This window comes from Tenrec ecaudatus, chromosome 2 (genome assembly GCF_050624435.1).
Source record: "Tenrec ecaudatus isolate mTenEca1 chromosome 2, mTenEca1.hap1, whole genome shotgun sequence".
Lineage (NCBI taxonomy): Eukaryota > Metazoa > Chordata > Mammalia > Afrosoricida > Tenrecidae > Tenrec > Tenrec ecaudatus.
The window spans coordinates 265,969,389-265,996,529 of record NC_134531.1 but is presented as its reverse complement, the minus strand read 5'-3'; the positions used below and the strand labels follow the sequence as shown (position 1 = coordinate 265,996,529).

General features: G+C 36.1%; 1 pseudogene; it reads right to left on the bottom strand.

Moving 5' to 3' along the window:
• Nucleotides 1-20,114: 20,114 nt before the first annotated feature.
• LOC142441475 (ribosome biogenesis protein NSA2 homolog) lies at nt 20,115-21,070 on the bottom strand (annotated as a pseudogene).
• Between the last annotated feature and the right edge of the window lie 6,071 nt (nt 21,071-27,141).

Sequence of the window (27,141 nt, the reverse complement as noted above, 5' to 3'; positions counted from 1 at the left end):
CTGGACTGGGCTAGGATGTTTTCTCAGTATTCAGCTGCTCTTGTAATATAGTTTTTTCTTGTACACATGTTAGTGTCCATGAATTTGTTTCTCTAGTCAACAGGACTAACACAGTATTAAAAATGTGTATCTCAAATTTTGTCTAATAGTAACTTTGATAAGCATAGTCTTTGAAATATTTGTTTGTTGCATATTTACATCTATTCACTTTTATTTTCTTTTATATTTATTTGTAAACATGTTCTTCTGTATATTCAGATACTTTTCTTATATATCAAATCAGATTTTAATAATTCTTCATGCTACTGAAATGAATAATGTAAAATTTAACTACTTTAAAATATCAAATAAATATAAAATATCAAATTTAATTATTAGCAAAAATCCAACACTGATATCTTCCTTTTACAGTTTCCTGTAGCAAAATTGACCAATTTTCACATTTGCTAAACAGTTCTTGTTTGGTCCCAAATGTCATCATTTGTCTTCCATGAAAAATGGAAAGAGGAGTCATGTTTCTTCTCACATAGTCATATGCAATATATTTTCCTTCCACATCACAAGTTTTCATATCTAATAGCTGGTCCAACAAGAATTTGAGTCTGAAATCAAAATAGAAATATATCTTAGGTGTTTAGCAGGGTATATAAAAATATGACTGAGAAGGAAAGAAGATAGATCCACTTGGGAGGATGGCATGATTATGGAATTAAAATAGACAGTGTTACCAAACTCAGCCTTTAAATTGAAATCTTGATGGCAACATATCAGGTATATGGGTATTGAAGAAATCATAAATTATTATGTATTTCAATTTTCTAATCTATGCATTAGGATTTGCCATAGTTCAAAAGTCTTCAAAATTTTCATTAAAATATGCACAAAAAGATAGATTTTTCCCACACAGTTTTTAAAGCCTCCTTCTGCCTGAATTTGGCAGATAAAGATGTTCATTTGAGGTGAATTTATACCAGGGTATTTTTTAAAAGTTGCCACAAAATCATAGCAATATTAATTAAACAAAAATATCAATATGTGTAGCTAATGTTTTAGACATCCTCCATTTAATTACACAAGCTTCCATTTCTAAACATTCTCCTCCAAATTATGATTTACAAAAGGCATTGACGTCCTCAAGGGACTCAAATTATTTTCCTTTTTAAGGACTCATTGAATTGAGAGGACAAAAAGGAGTGTAAAGCGTAAAGGTGGTGGTTGCCGGGCAAATGGGGGTAAGGTGCCCTAACAACATCCTTTTAGTGTGGTTCTTACTACACTTAAAGCATGAAGTGTTTTGTGATCCAAGGGAAAAAGTAACATGTCTCCAGCCATCCACTGATTGTAGAGACGTGTTTAAATGTGCTTCATTTGTAAGAAAAACCTGCATCTATGAATTGTAATTCTAGTTGTAATGCATTTTTATTTACCCTTTGCAAATTCACATTCTTTGTAAATGCAATGAAAAATGATGCTCTTATTATTATAATTTGTCGTTATATGATGTCAATTACAAAAGCATTGATATTGAACTTTGTAAAAATACAATAACTGTAATGACTACAATTGTTTGAGGGGATACACCCCCCAAACATATTTTTTTCAAAACTGTATATTTAAATATTTGTATAAAACAACTTTATCACCTTGAACATACTCTCCATTACACTTAATGCATTTATCAAATCTGTGATTCCATTTTTGCCACACACTATTATGTGATCTTTTCGGAACCTCCAAATAGAAAGCTTGATGAACAGTCTGACCTGGTTGAACCAACTCCAAAACACTATGGGTGGGCACTTTCATCCTTTCTGGAAGTTGGATGTCCAGAACAAGGTTTGCCTTCCATCAGCAATTCACCTTTTTGAAATGGGAAAACCACTTATATATTGTGTTATCCCCATAGCACTCTCCTTATAAGCTATGTTCAACATCACAAGAGTTTCTGTGGCATTTTTTGAGCAGGAAACTAAAAAAATAACTGTAACCAGCCAACACCCCTGGGTGCACTAACTTAAGAGTTGTTTGATGCTAACCTAGTGGGAAAAATGGGTACTATGAAAGCTCCGCCCAGAAGAGCTTTTTCCAGTTGTTGGGGGTACCCCTTCCCATAACCCCATTTAACTTAGCATCTTTAAATTACATAATATCCTCTCAGTGTTAATCTTTCCAAAACAGAATTCAGTATACCATCTTTTTTCTCACATTAATTTTTCCTCCTTAGTTACTCCTAAAGGAATCACTCAAACTTGCTTAAAAATGTGCATAGAAGAAACAAGAGGAAAGTAAATGCCTGCTGTCCAAAGTAGAGAGAGTCCTCTTTTCCACGGACCGAGCCGGACGTGCTTCTCCAGCTACTCGTCCCTCCTGATAACACCTTTAAATGTGTGTGACAAAGGGTTTCTAAGCAGCAAGTTTTTTACAAGACCTATTTGTTCATTCTTCTTGCAATTCCTGGTACTTTGAATAGTCTTTGCCAACACCATAATTCAAAGGCATCAATTTTTTACTGTCTTCTTTATTCTTTGGCAGTCTTTCACCCCCATGTCCCACGGTTTGGGTCAGGCGCACTTTATTCTTCAAAGTGTCAACTTTGCTTCTGTAACGCTTTGAGTTCTTCTCAGCAGATTTTCTCAATGCAATATTTCGCCTGGTTTCTCTGCTGCTGCTTTCTTGATGATTGGTTGTACATTCAAGTCAAAATATGCCCTGGCTGATTCAATCATGTTTGCATTCATCATTATATTGCTTATTATCCGGTTGTGAAGTGTTTGTTTTCTTTATGTCGAGGAGTAATCCCTACTGCAAACTAGCTTGTTTGATCTTTATCAGTAAATTCTCTGAGAGCTCTTCATGTTTCTTAGGCAAGGGTGTGTCATATTCATATTGAAGATCATTCACGAGTCTTTCTCCAATCTCCATGCAATGGTGTTCTTCTTTTAATCAAGCTTCTAAGATGATTTCTTATCATATATATTGAATTATTAGAGGGAAATAATACTATCTTAATGTACAGCTTCCTGATTTTAAATTATGTAATATCCCTTTCTTAAACTCAACCAACTGGCTCATGTTTATGTTTCACACAAACCCAATCACATGTTCTGGAATCCAATTCTTCACAGTGCTTTCCATAGCCATTATTTTATCTACACAGTTGGGCTCCTTCTCAGAGTAAACACTTTCCTGTTCATTTCCGCTTTAGGACAAGATTTGGTTTTAGTGATGATATTTTTATTTTATGCCTACTTCTGAATCTAGTTTCAATTTACTGCCAAATTCTTTCAATGTACTGCAATCTTTTAAAAATTATCTTCAGCAAATTTTGCTCACATGTGATTTTAATATTATTATATGATGACATCTGCAATTGTTGGACTATCATTTAATTTTTGAATGGACAGCAATATAAATGTCATCCCCTCAGTTTGCTAGCTAACTCTATGAAGCGGATAAAATAATAAAAATGTACTTAATTGTCATTTTAGTTGCAACAATATTTAACCTATAGGACTGTAGCAAACACTTATATAAAAATTAAGATTTGTCAGTATGTTTTTAAAGAGATAAAGAGGAAGACAACAAACACAGGAATTAAGGGAAACTAATTTCTCAAAACTATATTACTAGCTCAATATTATTTTTGTGAGTATTTTGATTTTGTGCTATTGTTTTGTTTGGTGCCATCGAGTTGAATATAACACAAAATGATCTTATTTGAGAGTAGTACTTTTCTGTAAAGTTCTTAGGCTGTAATATTTATGGTGGGGCAGACTTGTCAGAACTTCTTCCTTCAGGATTATAGGTGGATTTGAATTACCAACCTTTCTCTTAGCAGGCAAACTCTTCACCATTTGGCACCAGGGTTTGTCAGAACACTAATATTACTGAAATTTCTCAATTCATGTAACTAGTGATTCTATAGCTGTTTTTAATCTCTTGATACACAGAATGATATGTTTTAAAACATTTTATTTGATGCATTTTAAAGGTAATATTGTTATAGTTATGCAATTTTGTGTTCTAAAGGGAGACTTTATTTATCATTAATATTTTTCAGTCCTACAATACAGCATTTAAGTAATTGATTTTTAATAATTTTAAAAAAATAAATATAGATAGATGGATACTGTTATTAAACAAATTAAACATTTAAAAATAATTAACAGTTGATAAATTTTTTAGGGAAGAAAATAAAGACCCAATAACCAATTTAGATTAACTTCAGTATAGATACCTTCATTTGAAATATTGGGCTCATGATTTATAACCCTCTTGTTTGAATAAAATTTAAAAAGCTTGTTCAATCTAAAGAGTGCATCATACTTTTGGTTTGAAAATTTGCTTTTCAAATTAATCTTATCTTACAAATTTATGTATGAAAAGATAATATTGTTAAATGAAGGACTGAGTAAGCTCTATTTATGCACTCACTTAGTTGCCAAATTAATTAATTAACCGATTACTTTACTAACAAATACATCAGTGATTTATATTAATAATATTGTTATTATACAGGCATATTTACCTAAGGGACATGGACCATTTTATATTATTGTTTTATGCAGCTATGTCATATTTTTGTCAGTTCCCTCTTGTTTTGTAAGGTTTGTTCATGAATCAACTGTTGTCTCCTGGAAACTTTTTTTTTAACCATATCTATGGAGATGTTTCATAAAAATATATTAGCACCTATAAAATCCAAGAGCAAAAATAAATTATTGAAGAGCATATTTGAAAGATTTTCCTTGGTACCAACCATCAAGTAATATTTTCCTTTGGCAAGAAAATCATAAGTTGAACAATATTCGGATGAGTTTCCAATATACAGGATAGGTTTATTCAATGAACATACTGATTACATATATTTACTTTTATGGCTTAACAGTTATATGTCTTAGACATTTTAGTATTTGAGAGTTCCTAAACTACTAGTGAGAAGGTTGGTGGTTTTAACCCGGTTCTGGTGCTTCAGAGGACAGTCCTGGTAAAATGCTTCATGGAGGTTACAGGCTTGAAAGCCCTGGAAGTGCAGTTCTACTGGGAACACAATCCAGACACAGCTGGGGTCTGCATTGGCAAGCAGCATTAGCAATCTGATGGCCTGAAATAGATTAATTCCAATTTGAAATTGTGGTATTCTTCAAATAAATTCTCCCTCTTTCACTTAAAGTTTGGCATACTAAGGATATCAAAATAAGATAAGTAGAAATATTCTGCTATATAGAATCTTACATCATGTTGAAATTATTCCTCTCAGTTTAATCTATTGATCTTTGTTTTAGAGTAGAAATATATTTAAGAACTTTCGTCTTATGAAGTCCCTTCAGAACCCTGCCAGCTCTCTTCATTCTTGGGCTTCCTCCTTCTTTTTTCTTGTACTCTCTCATCAGCCAAACTTATTGAAAATTTTCTTTCTTTTCTTCTCCTCTTGTCCAAATTATCTATGTCTTCAAACTTTTCATGAGAAATGACCATTTTATCATCCTTATTTCTCTAGATATTTAATCCACATTTGTCCTTTAGGCTTGCTTCTGAACATTCTCTGCTATTTTGTTTTCTCATGCAGCATACTGCATTCATTCATTCAATGCACCCTTTCTGGACATTAACTACAAGGTCATTTGAAGTTTAATTATGATCCTGACCCTAGCTAGATTGACCTTTATCTCTGCATGCTCCTTGACTGACCTGATGTTTTTTTTTTTAAGGTTTAGTAAATAAAAAAATACATTTCTAGTTCAGGAACTTCCTAGTTTCACAATTGTAACTATTGCCCTGAGAGTATCCAAAACTTAGAGGAAATTAACCTTCTCTCTCAAGTTTTCAGTTATTCAGTCCATCTTTCGGATCTACTATCTTAATCTGGGAATCAAACTTAACTGAGCCGCATGTTCATGTTCTTTATGTGGTAGGGAATTCAAAAACCTATTTGTCAGTATCTTCTTTATGATCATTTATTTAGGCTTTATTTCACTGCTATTTAGCTTCCCAATGCACAATCTTAAAATGTTTAGTAACGGTTTGTTTAAATCAGTCTTATATTCCATTGTTATTTTCATAAACTATGGATCTAACTGTTTTTTATAACGTTGTCAGTATCCTCAGAACTTCCACACTCTCTATACTTGTTTTCCTTGCAAGTGTCAGTCTCAACTTCTGAAATATTGATTTTCCTTGGCTAATCGTCCACACTTTACTAACTTGATGTAGAATCTTAATTGAAACATGTCTTCTGTGCTAAGTTTTATTCATGCCAAAACTATTTTAATCATCACTGGATATTGCACTTTTTAATTTATCATTTTACTGGGAGCTCTTAAAGATATCATAACATTCCTTAGCTCAATCACAGTAAGCAGTATCGTACAATTGCTACCACAGTCTGCTTCAAAACATTCTTGAACTCCTTGATATCATCTCCTGCCAGAAACTCTTAATATATATAATTTTATATTATTATTTTGTCATAACTTACATCATCCAATGTATCCATTCAAACACAATTCTGTTATTCATTCCCCTCATGTGGTTATGCAGTCACCACTGCTCTCAGCAAAAATACCCCTGAGCCCCGTCTGTCCACCTTTCTTCCTGAACCCCCGTTTACTGTTTCTGAAGGGTTATCTGTCTTATCTTAGGTATCAAGCAATCTTAATTATGCAACTGAACATACACAGGTTTGAGATTAATGCAGTAAAAACATAGACCATAATAGTAAGGAGAGGAAGTATTAAAGAACTAGATAATGCTTATATATTTCATCAGTGCTATAACACACTCGAGATTTACCATGCCTTCTGTTTGGCCCTTCTGTGGCTGATTGTCCAATGATCTTACAGATGGGTTTTTAGTCACCACTTTGTCCACACTCAGCATAATTTTTTTCTTCACATCAATTTTATTGCTTGTTTTTGAACTTCTGATGCCTATTTCCTTCGACACCTCATTATCACAAAGACTGGTGTGCTTCCTCCATGTGGACTTCATTGCTTGCTTGCAAGTTGGCTACTTGTTTAATTTCAAGAGTTTCAGAACTTAGATACTATATCTTTTAGTAGCCAGGTACCATCAGTTTTCTTGACCATGTTTGCTTATGCACTCATTGTGTGTTCAGCAATCACATCAGGAAAGTATCATACAGTGTCACATTATTAGAAGAAATTATTCTTGTAATGAAGCACGATTGAAGTAGAGGCCCAAAGTCCTTCTGCTTCCTAGTTGTGGCTATCTATCAATCTATGGATGAATACACCTTATCTTTTATATTTACATATATACATGTTATCTTTATACCTGTATATATACACATATATATAATTTTTACTTTCCTCTTTTCCTTTTTTCTTTCCTCCTGACCCATTATCATGTTTATCTCTAAGATACATTTCAATTGATCAAGCATGACGAGAAACACTACACTCCCTGCACTGTAAATTTTAGTAAACTCGCTTTTCCCCTGGCGTGTTGATATTAGCTCACTGCTCCCCACTCCTGCCTCCTTCCCTCCCATGTCCCCCGGAAACTGTTGGTCCCACCGCTGTCTCCTTGGTATTGCCTGGTATTGCTACCTATCTCCAACTGACAGATACCAAAAGGAACAAAGAAAAGGAAAACACCACACAAATAGTTTCAAGCCTCACTGTTCTCCTCACCCAGAATATATGAGTATTTCTTTTTAAATAGAGAAAAGGACAGGTTATAACCTGCAGTTCAATTCTCCCATTTCGTAGGGTTCCATAACCTCGGACCTGCTTACCCAAATGCATTTATACGCTTTTAGTCCTCCGATACAACCTAACACCCTCAAAGATAGCCCCAGAAAGTAACAAGTGAGGAGAGATAGGAACTCTCGTCCACTGCTGGTGGACCTGTAGCTATGTACAGTCATTATGGAATTTTATTTGGCTATATCTAAAACAGATGGAAATTGAGCTACCATACAACCCAGCAATCCCCCCCACTGGGGATATACCCAGAAGAGACCCCAAACAGACCACGGCCAGACATCTGTGCTCCAGTGTTCATTACAGCACCGTTCACAATTCAAATAAGTTGTAAACAACCCAAATTTCCATCAATAGATGAATGGATTAAAAACCTGTGGTACAAACATATAAGAGTACTATGCATCCCTAAAAAGTAGTGATGAGCACATGAAACCTACTTCAATATGGGAAGAACTGGAGGAAATTGTGCTAAGTGAAGTAAGCCAAGCACAAAAGGACAAGTGCAGCATGAGTAGCAAAAGGGACATATGGGAAAACAGCTTTTAAGACTCCCAAACGCTACTTGTTCTGATAGAAATAATTTGATTTGTTCATTTTTTGGAAATTTTATATAAGAATATTTAAAACCACTATTATATAAAAACAATTCTTACTTGAAGTAAAGAAAGAATAAAAGGGGCTATCTCAGGAGTATAAAACATAAAAATGAGGAAATATTAAATCTAATTTTATTATGTACTTTAAGTAATTTACACTTTACCACATATATACCTTGTCTTAATAATTTTTATTTTCAACTGTTTTGATGAAATATTTCTATAAATAACTAACTATATAATTGAATTATTTCAAAAATATTTTTTCTTCAGTATATACTGGAATTATTAGCAGTTCCATTAATATAATTTTTCCATTGAATTATATAGTCCAAGTTTTTAGATACAAAGTGTTAAAATACATTTTATTTAAATTATCTATATATATTCTACATATATATAAAATGTCTTAATTTTTATTTTATTAGGCTTGTATAATTCTTATCACAATCCTGACATGCATCCATTGTGTTAAGCACATATGTACATATGTTGCCATCATCATTCTCAAAACATCTGTCTTCCACTTGAGCTCTTAATATTGGCTGCTCATTTTTCCCCTCCCTCCCCACTCGCCGCTGCCCCATGAACCCTTCAATAATTCATAAATTATTATTATTTTGTCATATGTAACACTGTCTGATCTCTCCCCCATTCTCTTCTCTGCTGTCCATGCCCCAAGAGGAGGCTATACGTAGATTCTTATAGTCGGTTCCCCCTTTCCACCCCACATTGACTCCATCCTCCAGACATTGCCACTTTCACCACTGGTCCCAAAGGGGTTATCTGTCCTGCATTCCCTGTGTTTCCAGCTGCTATCTGTACCAGTGTACATCCTCTGGTCCAGCCAGATTTGTAAGGTACAATTGGGATAATGATAGTGGGGGCTGGGGGGGAAGCATTCGAGAACTAGAGGAACGTTATATGTTTCATTGGTGTTACCCTGCACTCCGACTGACTCATCTCCTCCCCACAACCCTTCAGTAAGGGTGTGTTTAGTTGCCAACCGATAGGCTTTGTGTCTGCACTCTGCCCTCACCCACATGTACAATAATAAGATTTTTTGTTCTTTGATACTTGATACCTGATCCCTTCAACAGCTCGTGGTCACACAGGCTGGTGTGCTTCTTTGCTGTGGATTTTGTTGCTTCTGAACTAGATGGCCACTTGTATACCTTCAAGCCTTTAAGACCCCAAACGCTATCTTTTGATAGCGGGGCGCCATCAACTTTCTTCACCACATTTGCTTACGCACACATTTTTCTTCAGAAATTGTGTCATGAAGGTGTGCATCCTAGAATGCCAATTTAATGGAACAAAGTGTTCTTGCATTGAGTAAGTGCTTGAGTGGAGGCCCAATGTCCATCTGCTGCCTTAATACTATACCTATAAATATATGCATGTAGATCAATTTCCCCATACACTTATATATATATATTTACATATGTGCATTCCAGTCGTTAGATCCCTACAAATACCCTGTGTCGCCTACTTCTTTCCTCTATTTCTTTTTACTTTCCTCTTGTCCCAATATCGTGCTCAGCCTTCATTTGGGTTTCAGTAATTTCTCTTGGTTGCATTGCCCTTGCTGAATCCCTAACAGGACTCTCACATCCTCCTTGTCACTAATTTTGGATCACTTGTTGCTCCCCTGTCCCTGGGTTAGTCAGCAACACCTCCTTACCTCTGCCTCCCCCAGGAAACCTGGGTCCCATTGTTTTCTCCTCCAAACTTTTCATCTAGCCTATCTTATATAGATAGATGTATAGAGATAATAATATACACCCAAAGCAAGCCAGAGCAAGACAGGCGACGGATGAGAAAACAGCGATGACAACACAAAAAGAAAAACAATTACCCATAAAAGAATAAATTAATTAAAAGGAAAAAAAGAAACACAAAAATTATAAAAAGAAAGAAAAACCTGTAAATAGATCAAGGTCTAATTTTTGAACTCTAGGCATGTCCTTCAGTCGGGTCGGATGGGGTACCATGCTCTGGCCCCAGACTTTGTCCTTTGTATATCCTCAGGGGCTCCCTGCTCTGCTCCCACAGCTGCTCTGCTGCACACTTTTAATGGTTTGGCTTGGTGTCACAGCGTCAGTCTGGGCCAGTCCTGACTCTGAGTCTCCAGTGTTGTCACCCGTAGGGCCCTAGGCCACCAAGGGTTGGCGTGTCTCATAATTGGATCAGCCATATTGTCCACTCTGTGCATTGGCTCTTCAGAGCAGGGATATCATCATCCATTCCTGGTGGGCCAGGATGTGCTCCACTCTCTTTTCCTCCCCCTTCATTTGCTCCCATTTGCTCTGATCAGACATGCCCCTCTCCCCTAGCTGCAGCTTCAGGGCTGTCCTCTAAAGTAAATTCTTCTGGGGTGAGGGGCAGTTGTCCGTGTAGCTGGTATGATGGCCTGGCCATCAGGCCCCTCCATTGGCTCCCCACACCTTGCCAACACACTGCATTCATCTGGCACTGCCTTTAAATCTTGTCCCTCTTCCCTGTGGAGACACAAACAATACCCTCCCCTTGGGTGGGTCAGTGCCCTATTCCTTCACCACACATCTTTTTATTCTTAACCTTTTCCTCCCTCCCCACCCCCGTTTTAGTTGGCTACCATATACACCTCTGGATTAGGTCTGGCCTCTACCACACTACCTAGACCTCACCGCTGGAGTGTTTGTATACAGTAGCTTTTTCCCTGTGCCCCTTTTGCATTTACCTTTCTGTTCTTTCTTGTCCTTTTTTGCTTGGCTTACTTCACTTAGCATAAATTCCTCCAGGTCTTCCCATGCAGCGATATGCTTCATAGATTCATCACTGCTTTTTAGGAATACATAGTGCTCCATTGTATGTATGTACCACAGTTTTTAATCCATTCATCTGTTGATGGAAATTTGGGTTGTTTCCAACTCCTTGTGATTGTGAATTGAGCCACAATGTACATTGGAACCCAGATGTCTGGCCGTGTTTTGTTTTGTTTTTGCCTCTTTTAGGTATCTGCCCAGTAGGGGGATTTCTGGGTCACATGGTAGCTCAATTTCCATCCGTTTTGAAATCTCCAAATCAATTTTCCATAGTGGCTGTACATGTCTACAGGTCCACCAGCAGTGGATGCGAGTTCCTGTCTCCCCACAGCCCCTCCAGCATTTGTTGCTTTCTGATGTTTTTAATTGAGCTAACTTTGAGGGTATTAGGTGATATGATGTTAAATAGGAGTAGGGACAAGGGGCATCCTTGTCTGGTCCCCTTTTCAGTGGAATTGTTTTCGTCTTTTCTCCATTAACTACCATGTTGGCTATTGGTTTTTCATATGTGGCTTGAGTAATACTGAGGATTTTTCCTTGAATTCCTATAAAAGTGGGTGTCTTAAACAGGATTGCGGGTTGGATGTTTTGGAATGCAATTTCCACATCTAAGAATATTGTCATGTGGTTCTTATCATTTTTCCTGCCAATGTGGCGAAAAATGCTGATGGTCTTTCATATTTTGAACCATCCCCAAATCCATGGTATGAATCCCACTTCTTCATGGTGAATTATTTTTTAATATGCTTTTGTATTCTATTGGACAGTATTTTGTGAAGGATTTTTACATCAATGTCCATTAGTGATACTGGTCTATAGTTCTCGATTCTTATGGTACCTTTTCCCTCTTTAGGTATCAGAGTTATTCTAGCTTCATAGAAAGAGCTTGGGAGTTTTCCATCTTTTTCTATGTTCTAGAAGAGTTTGTATAGGATTAGTGTCAGTTCTTCCCTGGATGCTTGGTAGAAATCTCCTGTGAAGCCATCTGATGCAGTGTTTTGTTTTGTTGTTGTTGATAATCCCTTGATTACTTTGTCTATTTCTTCCATGGCTATGGGTCTGTTGAGTGTCTTGATAAACATGTGGGATAGTCTAGGGAGGGATTGTTTTTCTAAATATTTGCCCACATCTTCCAAATTGTTGAATTCATTAGTGTATAAACTTTCATAGTACTTTGTAATTATCCTTTTGATTTCATTGGGGTCTGTTGTAATGCCACCTGTTTCATCCCTCATCATTGCAAATGTCATTTCTTCCTTTCTTTGGTTAGGTTTGCCAGAGGTCTATCAATTCTGTTAATTCTTTCAAAGAACCAATTTTAGTGGCATTTTTCCATAGTTTCTTGTTTTCCCTCTCCTGTATCTCAGCTCTGATTTTTATTATATCTATCCTCTTGCTATTAGTAAGTTTGTTCTGTTGACTCGGCTCTAATTGGTGAAAGTTTTGTGTCGGCATATCATCCATGAGTCTCACTTCATTTTTAATGTGTGCATTTATTGCTATCAACCTTCCTCTGATAAATACCTTTGCTGTATCCCACAGGTTTTGGTGCATCATATTTTTGTTCTCATTGGTTTCTAGAAAATGCCTGATTTCATCTCTGTTCTGGGTTAATGCCTACTCCTTTTGCAATAGGAAATTATTCAATCTCCAATTGTTTGCCTTTGTTTTCTTGAGCAATTTCCTTGCAGTAAATTTCTCTCTAATTATCTATATACTGTCCAGGTATCTTGCTCCTCAAGTGAACCAATATTTGTTATATTTGATAGCAAATGAATATATTTTATGGCTTTGGTTTTCTACATTGTTTGATTTTGATTTCATTTTCATTCTTGCCTTATTCTAATATTGTCTGTAAAATTTTAGCGTATTTATCCTACAATCCATCACAACATACAATGTGAATAGTTTTTAATTTAATATGAAAACATTAATTTCATAATACAGTTAAATACTTGTAAAATTAATTCAATATGAGGGTATTTTTTCCAACATCATGTTTAATAGGGGGTCTACAAAATATAAGACCATAAATGACATTGATTGACCTAGTAACTCCAACAATGGGCACAAACTGAACCATTATGAGTATGACACAGACTAAGGAGTGTTTTATTCTATTTTGCATAGTTTTCTATTAGTCAAAATTGACTTGAGGCCATTGAACCACAATACTATATTAATTTCCAGTGAACATTAAGTTATAAACTTAGTTAGGATTAATAAATTTCCAATGGTGTCTCATGCTTTGTAATAGCATATTTATGTGAGATAATTATTTACTTGTTTATTTTCTCTAGATTCTCCTATCTGCATATTTTTGTTGCTCTTTCAAGGCCAGTATCAATAATCTTCCCTTCCATAGAGTAACCTCTCCCTTCTGGTTTCATTAAGCCAGGGGTCCTCTAACTTTTTAAACACTGGGCCAGTTCACTTTTCCTCAGAACCATTGGATTATAGTTTTAAAAAAAACTATGTAAAAATTCCTATGCACACTGCATATATCTTATTTTGAAGTAAAAAACCAAATGGGGCAAAAACACCCAGCAGGCTCGATAAATGTCCTCCGTGGGCCACATGTGGCCCCTAGGCCATAGTTTGAGAATTACCTGCATTAAACTGTCCATACTGTTGAAAATTGTCCTTTATTAAATAGACAATTTGATTATACATCTCATTCTCATTGGAAACCTGAGATATATGATGCAATTATGTGTATGCCTGTTTTTTTTCCTTTTACTATACTTTGTCGAAATGTCTTAGCATATGTACCTCCAAAAGGAAATTCCAACAAATATTTCATTATTTAATATTATACCATAATTAAATACAGAACAGAATCATGGGAGTTATATAAATTAAACTGTGGTGCTCAAACATAATAGGTCCTTAATTATTAAACAATCATAGGCAAAGGTTATGTACAACAGGGAAAATATAAAACTATTTATGCATAGACTTTAGAATTTGAAAAATATAAAAAAATTTAAAATATGAGTTGGTGTTTTAATTTTAATTAGTATTGTGTATTTGTCTCCAATAATAAAATTAATGAAGTTAAGCTGCATTGGAATTGTTCCTCAAATAATCTGTTTATAGGATTAGAAATATCCTATAATGGACATAAAAAGAAGCCCGTGTGACATAAATAAATTTTGGATGATTGCTGTGTTTTAATGATGAAAAATAAATTACATCAACCTTCTCATAGTACGTTTAATCATGAAAGTGTTAAATTACATTAAAGATCATTACATAACTAAGCTAAAAATAAAATTAAAATGCTTGAAGTTTGTGAAGTGTGCCTTTTTCAAGCTAAACTAAGATGAGAGGTATATCTTCATGTATATGCTCCACGCTGCCCATCAGGCAAGAGCCCTGTTAACTACAAGTGATAGAAGCAGCCAAGAGAGAGAAAACAGAAATGAATTTAGGAATGCCTTCCATCTCTTAATCTATCTATCGACCAATAGATAAATAGATAGAGATATAAACAACAGGATAATGATGAGAGTCTAGTGCACCCCATTCAAAAATAGAATTAGTGGACATAATCAGTAGATAAGTTAAGATATGAAAAATCTTGAAACTTTAAAAATAAGTTACAAATGCAATAATTAAAACTACCTCTCCAATTGATACATGCAGAGATTCTTGTTCATCAATACCTTTTCTTTTAAAATGATGTATAATTAAAATAATTAATCATTTTTTAAAGTTTTGAGCATACTGGATCTGTGGTTCTATAAAGTCTGAGAAAGAATGTCATCTACACCTGTTTGTAATCATTTCTCTATGCTCATGAAAATTTAGTTTTTCTTTATTTCTGGCTGAATTTTAACTTTAATTTTGTAGGCAAAACCTCTCTCTAGACATTGAATGGATCTCAGGAAATAGCTCTTCTCTATTCAAACTCAAGAGCAGTCCTGGGTAACTTTGGACAAACTTGGTAATCAGACATTTCTTGAAAGTTATTAATTTAGAAAACTCTTTTTAAACTAATTGGAAAATTATACTAATCTTGAGGTTGCTTTAGTCAGAAAGTGAGCATGTGGACTAAGTGAACCAAATTAGAGGAAGAAAAAAATATTGCCCAGTTTTTGTTTGAAAGGAAAGATCACAATTATATTTCTTTCTCTCTTTCTCTTTCTTCTGGGCACTAAAATGAGTATTTAATAATCATTATGGATATCACAAGAATTTTTTTAAAGGATGCAGGAGAAAATGAACAAAGCTTTGATAATTGATGTGAGTTAAAATTACTTGACTGGCAATCATAGTCCTTGTAAATCCCACCAAATTATTGGACTAAAACCAAAACAAAATGCACTACCGTTTAGCCAATGCTGATGCATCGTGACCCTAAAGAGAAGGGTAGAACTAGCTCGGTCGGTTTCTGATGCTGGTGTAACTCTCTCTTGGAGTAGAAAGGTAGGAGAACATAAGTAAGGTTTAGAGGACTACTTCCCAAGAAGACACTGCACCAGTTTGTCATATTCATGTAGGTTTTGTGTTGCTGGGATGCTTGATACTAGGTCACTGGTATCTCCAAAGCCAGCAGGGTCTCCCAACATGAACCAGTTTCAGCAGACCTTCCAGACTAAGAACAGACCATGAAGAGACAATCAGTTGTCCACTTCAGAGTAATTGATCTGAAAACCTTATGCATGACATGAAAACATTGTCAGATAGTGAAAACCTAAGGAAATACAGGCCGAACACGGTCAAAGACAGTGCCAGAGGGTGAGACCTTCCAGTCAGAAGGCACTCAAAATCTGATCGAGGAAGAGCTGTTTTGTCAAAGTAAAGTCAACCATAATCACATGAATGAAGTAAAGCCTGTGGGAGTAAAACCTTTAAGACTCTCACTTGCTAACGGGGCATGTTGAAAATAAGAAGAAACAGCTACAAAAAATCATCAATAATCAGAAAATGGAAAGTACCACATATGAAAATAAGAAGTCATCTAGGGGGGGTAAGAAAGTGGTGTTAACAAACCCAGGGACAAGGGAAAAACATGGGACCCCAAATGGTAGAGAAGGAGGAGTGGCAGGCCTGGTGGGAAATGATCAAGGGTAAGGTTGCTTAGAGAAGAGGTATACTCTAGCCCAGGTGGCGATGAAGCATGGTAGTAGGGCAGGAGGAAGGTCAAGGGAGATGGAGGAAAGAGCTAGGAGTCAAAGGGCATTCATGGAGGTCTAGACAAAGACATGTACATGCAAATATATATAGGAGGATGGGGAAATAGATCTTTGTGTCTATATTTATAGGTCAAGTACTAAGGTGGCGGAAGGACCTTGGGCCTCTAGTCAAACACTCCCTCAATGCATGAATACCTTCTTTTATTAAATTGGAACTCTATGATGCTCACTCTCCCAACACAACGGCTGGAGCCAAAGTGGGTGAACAAGTAAATGTGGTGAAGAAAGCTGATGGTGCCCGGCTATCAAAAGAGATAGTGACTGGGGTCTTAAAGGCTTGAAGATAAACAAGCGGCCATCTAGCTCAGAAGCAACAAAGTCCACATGGAAGAACACACCAGCCTGTGTGATCGAGTGGTCCCAAAGGGATCAGTTACCAGGCATCAAAGAACAAAAAATCATATCATTGACTGCACACCTCCATGATAGGATCGCTGAAGACAAATGGGTGCATAAGCAAATGTGGTGAAGAAAGCTGATGGTGCCCGGCTATCAAAAGAGATAGTGTCTGGGGTCTTAAAGGCTTGAAGGTGAACCAGCAGCCATCTAGCTCAGAAGCAAATAAGCCCACATGGAAGAAGCACACCGGCCAGTGCGATCACGAGGTGCCCAAGGGACCAGGTATAAGGCATCATGCACAAAAAAAAGATATAAGTGTGTGTATGTATGTGTATATATGTGTATATGTATATATGTATGTGTATATGTGTATATATATATCATATTAAATGAAGGGGGAAGTGCAAAGTGGAGACCCAAGGCCCAAGTGTCGGCCAATGGAGATCCCCTCATAGAGGGGTTTAGGAGAGGAGATGGGTTAATTAGGGTGTGAGGTAGTATTGATGAAGAACACAGCTTTCCCCCAGATCCTGGATAGTTCCTCCCCCCAACTACTATGATTCGAATTCTACCTTGCAGGGCTGGATGGGACAGAGGCTGTACACTGGTACATATGAGGGTTGGAGGTACAGGGAATCCGGGGTGGATGATACCTTCAGGACCAAGGGTGTGAGGGACGATGCTGGGAGAGTGGAGGGTGAGTGGGTTGGAAAGGGGGAACTGATTACAGGGATCCACATGTGACCTCTTCCCTGGGAGAGGGACAGCAGAGAAGGGGGGAAGGGAGACTCCGGATAGGGCAAGATATGACAAAATAACGATGTATAAATTACCAAGGGCATATGAGGGAGGGGGTATGGGGAGGGAGGGGGGGGAAAGAGGACCTGATGCAAGGGGCTTAAGTGGAGGGCGAATGCTTTGAGAGTGATTGGGGCGGGGAATGTGTGGATGTGCTTTATACAATTGATGTATGTATATGTATGGATTGTGGTAAGAGTTGTTTGAGTCCCTAATAAAATGTAAAAGAAGAAAAGAGAAAAAAATGATTAGGGCAAAGACTGTACAGATGTGCTTTATACAATTGATGTATGTATATGTATGAACTGTGAAAAGAATTGTATCAGCCCCAATAAATTGTTAAAATAAAAATATTTTTTAAAAAAGAAGTCATCAAAATCAAATGCATAACAGTCCATATTGTGGGCATTAGTGAGCTTAAATGGCCATTTTGAATGAGGAAATCAGATGGTGTACTATGTTAAGAATGACAGATTCAAGAAGAAAGGAATTAAATTCATCATCAAAAGAGACATTTAAAGATATACCTGTGATAGGATTAGATCTATCCCCATTCAAGGAAATCCAACCAATACAACTATTATTCAAATTTAAACACTAACAACTCAAACTAGTGTTGAAAAAAGTGAAGAATTCTACCAATACCTTTAGTCTGAAATTGAGCAAATAAGCAATCAAGCTGCAAAAATAATAATTATTGATGATTGGAATGTAACATTTGGAAACAAAGATGAAGGAACATTAGTTGTAAAATAGTTGTGATGGCAGAAATGAAGGGGAGATCTCATGACAGAATTTTGCAAGAACAATAACTTCTTCAGGGAAAATATCTTTTTCAACAGCACAATGGCACTACATGAATGGATTTATCCAGGTGAAATACACCCTGGATAAGCTCAGTACCAGCAGCAAAACCCAGGGCTCTGCCTGATTGTGGAACAGACCATCAATGGTCATGGAAAAGTTCACACTGAAGCTGAAGAAAATTAATAAAAGACCACCCAAACCAAAGTAATCTTAAGTCTATCCCACCTGAGTTTGGGGAACTTTTCAAGAACAGATTTACAATATTGAACACCAATGAAGAGAAGACTTAAGGACCTGTGGGAAAACATAAAGAGCATTATATATAAAGGAAGCAAAAGATCATTTAAAAAATACAAAAAAGCAGCATGTATGTCGGGGAAACTCTGAAACCTGCTCTTGACTATAGAGTAGCCAAAACAAATAGAATAATTGGTAAAGTCAAAGATTACAACAGAAAATTATACAATGGAAAATTACTTATAATTACAAACTCTAAAAAGGAGAACACATTCAGAATATGTTAAACTGAAAAGCTCAACAAAAAATCCAAGCCTCGAGTTGCAATTTTGAAAGACTTTATAGGCAAAACATTGAACATTGCAAGAAGCCCTGAATGAAGATGACAAGAGGACACAGAACTGGAGTACCAAAATGAACTACTAGGTATTCGACCATTTTAAGAGACAGCATATGAGGAAGAATCAATGATACTGAAGGAAGATGTACAAAATGTACTGAAAGCATTAGCCCCAAACAAGCCTCCCTGAATTGAGTGAACAAATGAAACATTTCAACAAGTTGATGAAGCACTGTAAACCATCGCATGCCTGTGCCAAGAAATTTGGAAGACAACTTCCTGGATGGAAGAGATTCATATTTGTACCTATTCCAGAAAAAGGTGACCCAAGGTACTCTGAAAATTGTGGAACGCTATAATAAATATCAAACGAAAGTAAAATTTTGCTGAGGATCTTTCAGGGAACTGCCAGAAATTCAGGCTGGACTCAGAAGACGATATGGAACAAGGAATATCTTTCTGATAGCAGTTGGATCTTGGCCAAAAGCAGATGTTTACTTCTATTGTATTGAAAATGCAGAGACATCCAGCTGTTTAGATCATAATAAACTATGGATAGCCTTGTTAGGAATGAAAATTCCAGAGCACTTAGTTGTGCACATGTGAATGTACATGAATCACGAGGCAGTTCTGTGAACTGAACAAGGGAAATCTGCAAACTGAACAAGGGAAACCTGCATAGTTTAAAATCAGGAAAGGTGTGGGTCAGCACTGACTCCACGGCAGTGAGTTTGGTTTGGTTTCATTTACATTTAGTGGTGTAATCAGGGATGCTCTTGAGGTCCTTGATGATATGGCTGTCTTCCTTGTAAATAATGCCCAGTCCTCTACACTGGAAACAATGCCAGTCTCATTTTGCCCTTGCCAGTTCTCATTCACCGAGAGGCATAGAACTTCTTCATCCCAGAGATTATATTTAAGAAGCAAAATCAGCTTCTTGATCTTGAATAATCTTCAACTTTGTCTTTGACTCCCAAAGGAAGTTCAGAAGCACCCTCAATATGGTAACCTTTAGATATAACCAGTGCTGGTAAGGCATAAGCAACCCAAATAGAACATATGACCTGGTGCTTATGAGATTGTTTTGTTTTTACATCTGGCTCATGTTTATGTTTTGCTTCTCTTATACATAGTTCTTTTTCTGACATCAGACATGTCAGCTGTTGGATGGGACTCAGAAACACCGGGTACTAGTGGTGGTCTTCCCAATTCATTTCCTGTCCTCACAAGGAAAGAGCAGTCCTTGTACGAAACTGCCATCAAACAAGTAAGACTGCATTTGCGCACCCATCATCTTCAGGATTGCTGGTAAGCTGGGCATATTCCCCAAATCACCGTGCCTCCTGTGTCACCAGACCGAGCTGGCTCACATCATCACTGAGAGTGCCTCTGGTAATAATGGCTCACCTTGCATCCAGTGAGGACGAGGGGCTCATCTGTAGATCCAATTGGTAAGCAAAGGGTGACTTTAAGTCCAGGGTACCTAAGTTGTCCCTTCTTGAAACATAAGCCCCTTCATTGGTCTAATGCAGCAGTTCTCCATCTGTGGGGATCGAATGACCCATTTATAGGGTAGCCCAATTCATAACAGTAGCAAAATGACAGTTAGGAAGTAGCAACGAAAATAATTTTATGGTTGGGGGTCACCACAACATATGAACTGCATTAAAGGGTCATGGCATTAGGAAGGTTGAGAACCACTGGTCTAATGAATCGTTCACATATTGGTGGTTTTGTGTACAGACATCTCCAACAAAGCAAACCTTGAGTATCCCCCTTTGCTATGCCTTCTTTTTGCCTCTTCCCAGTTCAAATAATGTTTAGTACTTCATTTTTCCCTGGGCACAGACTTTGGGCAGAGGGAATTCCCATTTTTCCACTTTCTGTTTCGTTTCTGTTTAATCATATTGGAAAGTACATTGGCTCAGGACTGTCCCTCGCTGTCCAGCAGCTAGGCAGACACTGCATCTTGTGGAGTTTTCTCATCATACTTCTGGTTGGTGTCCCTCTTTCCATGCATCTTGACAGTCTTTTTTCATTTGTATTTTCTGAACACAGCGCTGCTTATGGTAGAGCTTGCTCTTCACACCAATCATCTTTTTTTTGCTTTATTTGAATGTTCATGAGCCTTTTCTTCTTCCTCTTTTTCTCAATGGTAATCCAAAGGAGACCCATCATGCCTTTGGCATAACTTGATATGGTCATTTTGTGGCATGGTGACAGCAGCAAAGCCACCTGACACAGGCTCCAAGGTGTGATGAACCACTCAATTTTCAGGTCCTGGAGACCATGGGCTGAATCCAAGAAGCCCACAATATGAAAGGCCCTCATAACTTTTCATCTTATTATTTTAACCTGTTCTGGATCCTGTTTATTTTGCTGTGAATAACACGTCATTTTATTGTGCAGCTGTGTCTGCCTCTATATGAGGCATCCTTACTATGAAATCATGCACATTGTTATTTTTCCTGGGCAACACTGTCCCCCACTAAAGAAATTCCTTTAATGTTTATTTTAGTGTACATTTGCCTACTTTGTTTAAAATTCCAAAACATTTTTTATTTTGCATTCTTTACTCATCAGTAACATTGTTGGTCATTTAACTCATGTATGCTATTTATCTTTTAGCAATACATCAAATAGGCATTCTGTGGTCCTCTGCTAGGTAAGTGCCTGCTATGATTTTATTTGCATTTTTCATTACCAGACCCAGTATCCATTTCTCACACATAGTAATCCTATATAGCAGCTCTTCTCAACCTGTGGGTCACAACCCCTGTGGGGGGGGGGGTTAAATGGACTCTTTCACAAGGGTCACCGAAGATCATCAGAAAACACTTATTTATGAGACACCACTCCTCTATCGATCTCCAGGTGGGTCTGCCCACATGCATATAAGCCCACATAGGCGTACCCAGTGTGAAGACTGTAACCCCTGCTTCAAGACAAAATTTTATTTATTTGTAATTAGATGCAAATATTTTACAATCTATAATTACATATTATTTTGGTGACTAATCACTATGTTTTGATTATGTTCATTTTGTAGCAATGAAAATTCATCCTGCATATCAGATATTTACATTATGATTTATAACAGTAGCAAAATTACAGTTACTAGGTAGCATGAAAATAATTTATGGTTGGGGGATCTCCACAACATGAACAACTGGATTAAAGGGCCACGGCATTAGGGAGGTTGAGAACCACTGCGATAGGGACTATAAATCTTTATGAGTGTGGATAGCCTAATTTTCCTCCCAAGGAATAGCTAGTGGTTTTGGACTTTCAGTTTTGAGATCAGCAATCAAAATTTAACAAAACAGTATAAGACATGACAAAATAATAATAATTTATAAATTATCATGAGGGAGCGGGGAGCGGGGACGGAGGGAGAAAAATGATGAGCTGATACCAAGGGCTCAAGTAGAAAGAAAATGTTTTGAGAATGATGATGGCAACAAATGTACAAATGTGCTTGACACAATGGATGGATGTATGACTTGGGATAAGAGTTGTGCGAGCACACAATAAAATGATTTAAAAGAGAAATAAACTTAACAAATAGAACAATAAAATCTCTATCACTCTCTCTCCATATATATATTTGATTTCATCATTTATCTTCACCTTTTCCTCTATACAAATTTATCAATACAATTTATACATAGTTTATCAATTTATCAATACAATTTATACATAGTTCTTCCCAAAACAAAAGCCAAAACACCTGTAATTTGTACCTTCTCTTGTTTTTAAACCTTTGTTCTTAACTCTTTCCTTGCCTGATACTATTTCATCAAGTATGAAATATGTGTATGAAATGTTGTAGAGGACCTACATATTATTGTGTTTCTCTAGTAAGATTTATTCTTTTATATCTAGGGAAATAATGTAAAATATTTTTGCTGACCAATGACTGTGAATAGTCAATGTTTGTTTTCTCTTTGGGCAAGAATGTTTAAATACACTGTCTAAATTTTCTATAATTATAATATTATTTTAGGGACAAAAATTGAAAGAAAAAAATTAAAACTTTTACCAACCAGTTTGCTATCTTCCAAACCAATTTTCAGTTTAGATGACTCCTTAAAATTTTACATTTTATAGAAATCACTCTTTTAAAAGTTATAATATATGGTGAAGAGAGCTGATGGTGCCTGGCTATCAAAAGATATAGCATCTGAGGTCTTAAAGGCTTGAAGGTAAACAAGTGGCCATCTAGCTCAGAAGCAACAAAGCCCACATGGAAGAAGCACACCAGCCTGTGCGATCACGAGGTATCAAAGGGATCAGGTATCAGGCATCATCAGAACAAAAAATTTTACCATAGTGAATGAGGGGTGGTGGTATGGAGTGGAGACCCAAAGCCTATTTGTAGACCACTGGATATCCCTTATAGAAGGGTCTCGGGGAGGAGATGAGGTCAGTCAGGGAGCAATGTAGCAATGATGGAAAATACAACTTTCCTCTAGTTCCTAAATGATTCCTCCCCTCCACTATCATGATCCCAATTCTACTTTGCATGTCTGGCTAGACCAGAGAAGGTACACTGGTACAGATAGGAACTTGAAACACACGGAATCTAGGGCGGATGATCCCTTCATGATCAGTGGTGTGAGTGGCGATACTGGGAGGGTGGAGGGATAGTGGGTTGGAAATGGGGAACCGATTATAAGGATCTACATGCGACCTCCTTCCTGGCAGATGGACAACAGAAAAGCGGGTGAAGGGAGACATAGGGCAGGGAAAGATATGACAAAAAATAGTTTATGAAAATTATCACGGGTTCATGAGAGAGGGTAGTTTGGGAAGGGAGGGGAAAAATGAGGACCTGATGCCAGGGGCTTAAGTGGAGAGCAAGTTTTTTGAGAATGACGAGGGCAATGATTGTACAAATGTGCTTTACACAACTGATGTATGTATGGATTGTGATAAGAGTTATATGAGTCCCAAGTAAAACGATTTTTTAAAAAGTAAATTGGTTGCAGCAAAAAAAGAAAAAAATAATTTTTATGGTAGGGATATAGTAGGACAATTATTAGTATATAACTTTATCGGTTTCCATACCAGTAAGATCTTTACATCTAGATATTACATTGTCAATGATATTTTTGTAATTTGAAATGTTCCTTATTAATCTAGGGATTGGCCTTTATTAACAAAGTAATTCATATTCAATTGGTAAATACTGGTTGGTTAATACTGTTGAGTACTGAAAATGTATTAAGCACTGTTGTAAGCACTGTTGTAAGCACTTTCCTTCCTAACTCAATATTTTTAATGACCGTTTCAGGTAGTTATATTTTTAGTTCCCATTTTAGCAATGAGGAATCTGAATTGCTAATGGCATTTTATGAATCTAAGCAAAATTTAGCAGGGGAAAATAATGATAAAATATTTGTAATAATTATATTAATTATATTTTCAAATTAATATAGACCCTTATCAACAATATGTAAATCTGTAAATATCACTTTGCCAATTATTAAATACTAAAATGAACCAAGAATTTACTGAGCTACTAAGTAATTACATACTGTTTATTCCAATAACTGAGCAAAACAAATCATGCTCTTGGGAGATACAATTGAATCAACACTGTTATATAGAGCTTTCTAGTCTTTAAATGTAGTGGTAAAATATGACCACATCTTTCTTCTATGGAATCACTGAGTCTAGTTTAATAGGCAAGTTCTTGATTATTGCAAAAGTCACCCACTGCTCTCATAGAGTTGATTCTAACTCATAGTAGCCATATATATTAGGGTACAAATGTCAAATCTGATGTTCAAGAACTCAACTAACAGTCACTCCACAGGAAAATGAGGAAGTTGTCTGCTCCCATAAAGTATTACAATCTTAAAAGCAGAGGTGGGATTCAACTGGTTCAAACCAGTTCGGCAGAACTGTTACCTAATTTGTTGTTGAGTTCAGCAAACAATTGAGTAACATGTTGTCCTTCATTTCAGATTTGTGTTACAGCCCAAATTCCCACTAGCTGTTTTGAATGAATGATTCAATTCTTGAAAATGTTCAAAGAACTAAGAATAGTGAAAGAACAATTGTTCTAAGTTCAGCAGAAGTGGAATAGGGTTTTTCAAAGATGAACACAGTATGTTCAGAGAAGAGAAGTCGCTTAATGATTTCTCATATAGACAACACAATGACTATTGTCTACTTGGCCTACTTCTAAAGGAATGGAATCCTACCCCTCAGTGAAAAGGTAGTTAAGGGATGATGCTTGGATAAAAGTGAAGAAACTTGCAAGTTGAGGATATCAATGAAGAAGCAACATAGAAAAACCTTAAATTACAGTTTTATTGTTTGTTGTCAAATATTATTTAATATTTAAAAACTGTCTTACAATTGAGTTTTGTGTATCTCTTTTATTGTTCTTAATTATTAATTGTATGAAATTTTTTAAAAACCTACATTTTGGTATCTTATCTTGTACTTAAATGGTCTTTAGGGCAGTAAACAAGTTGTTAAATATTTAAATCCCCCACTGCTTGAAAACCCCGTGTTTCCATTCTGAGGTAGATTTCACTCAATAGACATGAATGGACATGTCTTTACAGAGGCAGCCTTCTCAATAGCTCTGCTGTGGAATAATTGGTGTGTTTTAACAAGTGTTTCAGTTAGCAGCTGAGTGACTTAATTGATGCACCACTATGGCTTCTAGTTGTGTTACCAGGGCTCCTTGAATACAGGATAATTGAGTTTGCTAATATGAATTCTAAATTGAATGTGTTAAGTTAAAGTTATATATTATATTACTGCTTCAAACTGTGATGAGTTCACATGAGGAAAAAGTGTAGTCAGAGTGTAAAGGAAATTGTCGTTAGGTACTGGTGGGTCCATTCTGATTCACAATTACCATATGAAGAACAATGAAGCATTGCCTGGCTCTATCCAATTATTGTTATGTTTGAGCCACTATTTCAGCCATTATGACAATCAGATCATCTTCTTCTAGTTATCCTCAAATGACATTGGATGATTACTATATTATTATAGCTAATATTACCACAAATAAATCTATGTCTATATTTTAATGTATTTAGTAGTTTAATATTCAGCATTTACACATGTGTTTATTTTTGCAATCACCATGTACTACTATGAACTCAGAATTTAATGAAGTGCTAAATAATTTTGTACTGTTTATTCCAATAACTGAACAAAATATGCCATTTGTTTTTAGTGGCCATTGCTTCTGCTCTATAAAGTTTTCTAGTGACATAAACCCAGTGCAAAAAATTTTGCAGTGAATTTTTATTTATCAACTTATCTTTATTTTTAAGGTGGGATTTTATCTTGATTTAAACATTAATTCAGAATCCTCGTAATGAAATAAGGTTGCCTGGATTTATGTATACCCCTGAAACAGTATTTGACATAATGATACTTTGACCTGAACACTATGTTTCTTGAAATACTTCATTTAAGATATGAGTCTTTAGAAGTTATATGCCTTCCCTAATGTGAAAATGGGCCAAAAACACAATTTCTAAGATGTCATTCACAGTAAGACAAGAGTTGTGATGGTTTGGCATGACCTCTGCAAATGTCAGGCATACTTTATGGATGAGTTTGTCTTCATATTTGCCAGAAAAATTTCACACTCATAAGATTTCAACTATTCTGACCAACTGGTTTCCATCAATTTCACCTAGAATGTCACTAAATTTGTCCTTCTTTGTACACTGCTCTGTGATTTCAGGTACTGTCTTTACTCCTTTATTGGAAATGTTAGGTAAGCAGATACAGCATAAAAAAGAGATATGAAAATTTAAGACAAAATACTATAGAGATATATATTGTAGTGTCTATTTTCATATTTAAGTTGAAATAAATGTCATTCATAAAGCATAAGTAACTTTAGATAGATGTAATATGCATGTAAGTGATGTATTAGAATAAGTAAAAAGCATTACTTCTAAGTTTCAGTTGATAATACATAGTTTTATTCTAAACAAAATATGTTTAAGCATGTCTCTGAGATCAATGGCTGGCTGAAGATGAGTTTTCTCATTCATATAATTGTCTTCATCTCCTTAGATTCACTAAAACAATGACTTCCTAGGAGATCTGCTCCTTAGATTAACTTAAACAAGGACTTCCAATTAATTCAGCAGAGAGGCAATCTCAGAAGGTTATGGTGCCTGTTCCTAGGGATCACAGAAGCGTATCTATCTATCTATCTATCTATCTATCTATCTATCTATCTATCTATCTATCTATCTATCTATTTATCTATCTATCATCATCTATCTAATATAT